Source organism: Lepidochelys olivacea, assembly GCF_965140295.1.
Source record: "Lepidochelys olivacea isolate rLepOli2 genome assembly, chromosome: 8".
Lineage (NCBI taxonomy): Eukaryota > Metazoa > Chordata > Testudines > Cheloniidae > Lepidochelys > Lepidochelys olivacea.
The window spans coordinates 58,474,805-58,481,583 of record NC_140418.1 but is presented as its reverse complement, the minus strand read 5'-3'; the positions used below and the strand labels follow the sequence as shown (position 1 = coordinate 58,481,583).

The 6,779-nt window shown below is 38.4% G+C and overlaps 1 long non-coding RNA gene across 1 annotated transcript; it reads right to left on the bottom strand.

The window, feature by feature from the left end:
- Positions 1–228: 228 nt before the first annotated feature.
- LOC311525172 lies at positions 229–5,927 on the bottom strand. The gene is made up of 3 exons (XR_014712706.1): positions 5,764–5,927; positions 4,669–5,034; positions 229–345 (listed from the first exon to the last, which is right to left on the bottom strand). It is a non-coding gene; the product is annotated as an uncharacterized lncRNA (long non-coding RNA).
- Between the last annotated feature and the right edge of the window lie 852 nt (positions 5,928–6,779).

Below are 6,779 nucleotides of genomic sequence, written 5' to 3'. Positions count from 1 at the left end.
AAGATAAGTTACACTAAGAAACAAGAACAGCAATAGAGGCCCTGATTCAGTGAGGAACTTAAGTGTGTGACTAATTCAAAGTCAGTTATTACTCTATTATTATTTTTAATTATTTTTATGAAAAATGCATAACCAAGATATCCCCCCAGAAACACTCCAAAATAAATAAAACAAAAAACATACACCCAATCAATAAGCAAGCACATTTAATTTAATACAAACATTTTGCTGAGCTCTTGTAGAAGGAATGCTTCTTTATGCTTCTGTTTTCTCTCTTCGTCCATTTTAAATCTTGACGCAGGAAAGGACTAGTACATGACCATATGATCAGTATCATCTTTCATCCTGCAACATAAAGTTCTATTTTATGAAAATTCTACACTGAAAAATCACTTGGAAAGTGACAATAATTCCATGTATATTATCTACCTATAATGTCTATAGCTTTATTATTATTGTTATTATTGTCTTGTTTTGTATGCTACTAAAGCAAATAGCCTCTCTATCTTACTGTTCCATTAAATCTTTTAGTTTTGGAGGCCACATATTAGTACCATATGTCTACACTCTTATCTTTTAGTTATTAAGTGCTGTAGGACATTGACTGGGATCATTGATTTTTCTATGTGCAAGTTCTAATTGCTTATTTCCTGCACCAGTTGGCATAATTATTCAGTAATGATTTCCTTTCTTTCTCCCCCCCCCCCCCAAAGTGGAGTATGTTATGGTTTGGCTTCAGAGAGAAGCTGAAAGCAAGCCCCACAAAATAAAGAATGATTCCATAGAATCTTTATTAAATTATACCTATTTTTCAATTTGGGCCATCATAAAAGCAATATAATCTGCTGCTATATCATAATGTAATAAAATGATCATATGAAAAGTCAAGAGTTCCTATTCTTTATATCCAAAATGTGCAACCACTCATCATAAAGGCATAGATATCATTTCAACTGTGTTTGAGACGTCTCAAAGATTTCAAAATGAAAAACACAATCATTTTAATATATCAATCCTGGATATACCAACCAAAGGGAATTAAATATAACTCAGACACACCATTCACCAGTGGTCAAGGAAGCATAAATATTGCAATGTATGGTAGCACTTATTTTAATACACTGAGAACTGTTTATAAAATGTACGATGACCTCTCAAGGAAAAGGTCTAATGCAAGGTTAGAATACCTGCCCTCCCATAACCCCCTATGGCAAAAAAGGGGGAAATATTTGAATATGTAAGTTAATATTAGGCATAGGTCCCTGCATGGAATTTGAAATATTTCAATTATCAAAAGTATTTTGGGGCCTGGAGGGTTCAGAGAACAATTTTTAGTTTGTGAAATTTTCCCCGACCCTTTTTTTTTAAATCCCAACTCCCCAAGGCGATTCAGTTTATTAATTATTATTAGTTTAAAAGAAATGGAAGTCTGAGCTATGCAGTAGGAACAGAAATATCCCCTTCCCCCCCTGTCACCAGAGGACAGGCTTGTAGACAGACAAATAGATACACAGGCTCAGATTTGCATTTCATGAAGCTACTGGGGGTAATACAGGTGTACCTGGGAGCAGAGCTTGTTCCAGAATTCAGTGGGAGCTGAGGGCAGACAGCACTTTTGAAAAACTGGCCAAACTTTCTTGGCAGCCTAATTGTAGGCACTCATTAAAAAAATATAAAAATCTCATTTGCAATGTCAGATTCAGCATCTCACCATTCTGGAACCACTAACAAAAAATAAATTCACACATTTATAAATAGTTTCTTTAAACAGGGGCCTCTTGCCCCACTTAATGTTATCGAACAACTCACCTTTGCTTTTTTCTAATTATTTCTAGCACATTCTTTAATGGGCTGATTCTCAACCGATGTAAATTGACAGCTTCATGGGCCAATATTCTTCACCATGCCTGCTTTCTTGGGAGCTGCTGTGGCGCAGTAAAAATTATAGAGCAATTTTCTACATCAAGAGGCTATTTAAGTAGTTGTGTAGCTATGTCAGCATTCTATCTACCTTCAGGAATTGCTCCTGAGCTCACAACACATCGTTATTTCTTTCCTTTGCATTACCTGGGACATGTAAATCAAGAGGCCGAGCTGTATGAACGGTTGTGACTTCGATCTATACACTGCTTCCAGACAAGGCAGTATTTTTTCAGTGTGATATGCACTACTTCTTTAATCCGTGACTAGTTGGTTTATCCTATGAGCACTTACGGTTGCTTTGTGTGTTTTTTGAGTGACATGCTTTTTCTAATCTCCATTCACCTCAGGGTATGTCTGTACTGCAGTAAAAGACCCTCGGCACAGCTATGGATGGCTTGGGTCAGCTGATGGTCTCCTGGGGCTTGGGAAGCAAGGCTATAAAATTGCAGTGTAGATGTTTGGGCTTGGGCTGGAACTGGACTCAGACTTCAAAAGTGGGGAGGGTCTCAGAACCCTTACTCTAGCCTGAGTCTGAACATCTATGCTGCTATTTTTAGCTTGGCAGTCTAGCCTGTGAGTTCGAGTCAGCTGACCCAAGCTCTGACCCTTGGTGCTGCAGGCTTTTCATTCCAGTGGAGCCATAAACTAAGAGACCACACAGCTGCTATGCTACTTGAGATCTATTAGTCAAACAGCCCTGTCTGCTTATTAAACTGCTGATCTTGATCTCAGCTACCAAATATTTTAGCAGAAACATGATTATATTCAATGCCTGATGCTTCTTTTTTATGGAGATGCATTAGCATTGCTCCATAGTTAAAGCTCCCTGGAGTTTGCTACTTTAGTCCAGATTCAGCAAAGAACTTAAGCATGAGCTCAGAAAAGAATCTCATGCTTAAGATATAATGAATTTCAGTTCAGCAAGATATTTAAGCATGGGTCTGACTTAAAGAATATATGTGCCTCTGTGACTTCTTATGTGCTTAAATGCCTTGCTGAATTGAGTCTTAAGTGCTTTGCTGAATAAGGATGAAGCTAAGCATGTGCTTAAGTGTTTTAGTGCATCAGGGCCTTAAAGAGTATAGCAAGTTCCTTAATTAAACAGAGAAGTCACAGAAATTATTCTCAAAGATGGACAAATTTTATAGTTTTACACAGCTACTATAGAAATCTAAAAGATTGAAAAATCACTCCTTTTTAAAATTTTCCCACAGATTCTGTTGTAAGGTCCCACTTAAATAACAGTTTCAAAAGTCACAAACTTTAAATTTCACCAAAAGTTTCAGGGACAGAAAAAACATCTATCAGGGATGGTCTAGATAATACTTATTCCTGCCATGAGAGCAGGGGACTGGACTAGATGACCTCTTGAGGTCCCTTCCAGTCCTAGGATTCTGTTCTATGAACAACAAGATTATTATTTTTGTGGGGGTGGGGGAATGTAAACTTCCACACCATTTTTTGGTTTCTTTTTCAAAACTGTTGTATTTTTCACCAGAGAGAGAGAGAGAGAGAGAGAGTGTGCGCGTGTGTGAAGGGTGGTCAAACAGATTAACATATCTTCATGGAAAACTTCTGTGCCTTAGCATCCCTACCCAACCCCCCTCTGATTTCTTACTACAGCCTTCTGCACCCGTTAACATGCCTCTGTGCCTATGATGTTACATGGAGGTGAGGATGGGATGAATGTTAAAGTTGCTTTAATTAGCAATTTCCTTGATTTTTTTTAAAAATGATTTCATGGTAGAAAATGCACTTGAACAACCTTAAATTAAGCTCCCACAACTAAGGTTTTTTTTGTGTGTGGGAATCAGACAAACTTATCTCCCTGGTCAGATGTATATTTCTTGTTCATCCTTCCCATGTATTCCCATGTAGATTTCTACAAATTAATAATAAACAATATTCCCATGTAGATTTCTACAAATTAATTTGGAATCCCAGTTAACAACTATTACCTGCAATGTTTCTTCTTCATATTAACAATGAGTGTAGTATGTTTAGTTTCTATTCTTCCCTTTAGTAGACTACTGTTCATTCCCACAATTTCTAGAACAATAAGAGAATTGGGGGTGGAGGGAAGAATCAAAACAGATGTGTTATTTCATTTGAGGTTTACAAGCACCAAATCTTAATTATTTCTTGTTTTTGAGAATAATTAATTGTTTTAAGCCCCATTAGAATATATCTAATCATTTTTCTGTCTTCTGTCCTCATTAATTCTCCAGCGTTCCCATATACACTAAAGTGCATGTGTGCCGATAGTAGGAACAGACAGCTGTTGTTATTATTCAAAGGTCTATTAAAAATGTACCAGAAAAGAATATGAAATGAACAGACTAGCTTCACTAATGTAGAAGACCTTCTCTGTAAGTTTCATAAAATGTAATGCTCATTAAAAGTTTTTAGAAGGACTTCTGTAAGCTAGAAACAAGCACCGTAAATGCAGGCATTTTAGGAACTCCCCTACACAGTTCTGCCTTTGCACCTCAGGCCTAGTCGATCACAGTCACCCCATCTTTATGGTAACTTCTGCTGCATAATATCAATGGATCAAATCCTCACATCCCTCATAGACTTCCATAGCACTGTCTCCTGCTGTTTCTAGTCCCAGAGGCATGCCTTCCATGGTTTTATGATGGATGAAGGGGATGGAATGGCTGAGATAGGGGCAAGGAGGCATTTTCTGCCTCTCATTCCGTGGACTTTACCTGAACATTGTAGTATAGACCCAGGCTTTATTACCTTTCTTGTAAAGCCATTTCAGGATTCCAACGGACTGTGCAGCCAGGATGATTCCTCAATAGTGTGGCTACAATGCAGATGAGGGTACTGACATTCCAGAGCTGGAACAGACACACAGGGTCTCCAGGCAGCTGCTTCCCATTGAGCCTAGGATGGGCAAGTGGGATACACCTCTTTTTCCACAGAGAAGTAAACCTGGTCCCTGGGAGTATAATCTTGAGGAACCTCAGTGAGGGAAAGCCCGTGGAGATTTCCTCCGACAACTTTTAACACAGCAGGAGGATGATCTAGTCCAATATGAGGACATCAATAGCTGTCAAATCTCCTCAAGTCAGATCTCATTTGTCATTTACCTGTACATTATGGCTACACAGAAAAAAAGTATATTCTTAATTCAGTTTAGCTAACCTGCATTAGCTAACTTTTGTTATAACAGCAATTTCTTAGCATTTAACTGAAGGCAAAACATGAGAGTTACAATATTACCTGAAAATAAAACACTTATTCTGTGCTTGGCAACCAGTCAAAATTCAGGCTTTACAAAGCTACTTTATCCTGTCCCTTTGGCCTGTGAGTTCTGCGCTGCACCTCTAAGCAGAGACAAGTAATCATGACCAAATGGACAGATATTTTATACATAGTTACTTCCCTGTTTTCTCTTTTATACAGTACCAGAAATATTGTGTTACAAGCTCCAGTGATTTTTCATATGTATAATACGATGGCCATCACTTTCACTATTCAGGGCAACTGAACACCTGTATTCTATGGTCCACCAAATGAACCCACTTTTAGGCTTCTGGCTCCCCAGCTGTCACCTCTATTCGGTGGAAACCCCTTTCTCTTTCCCTTATGGATGGGGTTGCTCCAGTTCCCTGCTTACACTGTGTTATTCCCAACAAGCCAGACTGCCTAAACTGGCCAGAGTCTGTGCTTCTTGCTTGCTCCTCAGAAGCTATAAACAGTATAATTGCCCACAGATATAAGTTACCATACAGCTCTTTCTAAGCCAGCACATTTATTCTTAAAGCAAAAGCATTAGACAGAAAACATTAAAAATAATAAAAGAATGTATACACATGCTAATAAACTTACCAGAGTTTACCCTCCACTCCTACAAGGGCTTCAAACCCCACCAAAGCTGTTTTCTGTTTTTACAAATTCAAAACTAGCATACCCATGCTTAGGTTAATATTTCCTTTGTACAGCGTGGACCTTTCATCTTCAGGTTCTGGGAACAGATAATCAGTAGACAAGGATTCCCTCCTCAGGGCTTAGCTTCAAAAGACTGGTCTTTTGTATAACCAGAGGTAGGAATTTTCATTTACCTCCCACTAGAGATTGCCCAGGCAAACAACTTAACAAGTTTTGTCCAAAATTCCATTCCGGCTGATTGTTCAGTGTAGTCCTTTGAAGTTCATAACACTTTCTGGGGCAGAGGGGGTGGTCACAATATAGACTCCAAAGATACTTACACTTAATTCAATCAGGCTTTTCAAGGCTATTGCAGGAAATTGCCATCAAATCAGTTGTAAGTGCCCAGCTCTGCCCCCACATTCACTTCATTAGGAGAATTTCAGACTGGGCAAAGTGACCTGCTGATAAGAATGAGATATGCAGAAATTGTGGGGGAAACAAAAATTTTTGTTCCTGAGATCTTTGTATTGGTGCAGATGTAAACTTCATATTATTCATTGGTTATCTATTGGGAGAAAGCTGTGCCAGAAATTCAAACACCTATTTCCCTGGACAAAGCCTTCAAATGGATTTATAAATTGCTGTGCATGAACTGCCTCAGCATGGGGGCGTTGGACTAGATGACCTCTTGGGGTCCCTTCCCTCCTGATGGTTGTATGATTCTAGTCTATAATTAGTTTTTAATATTTGGCTTTCCTTCCCTTTTCTTACTGGATGGTTCTGGAGTAGCAGAGCACAGGAATTGATTAACAAAGCATAAACAATATTGAGGTGTGTGGGGATGAGGTCATTCTGTTTTTTTCAACAACCTGGTATTTTTATTGTATGTATGATTCCTTACTAGATGAGGACAGAGTTAAGAAAAGCTGTGCAAAATGTTCACAGTAAAGCCAGATGTACCTTACCTGAGTTTC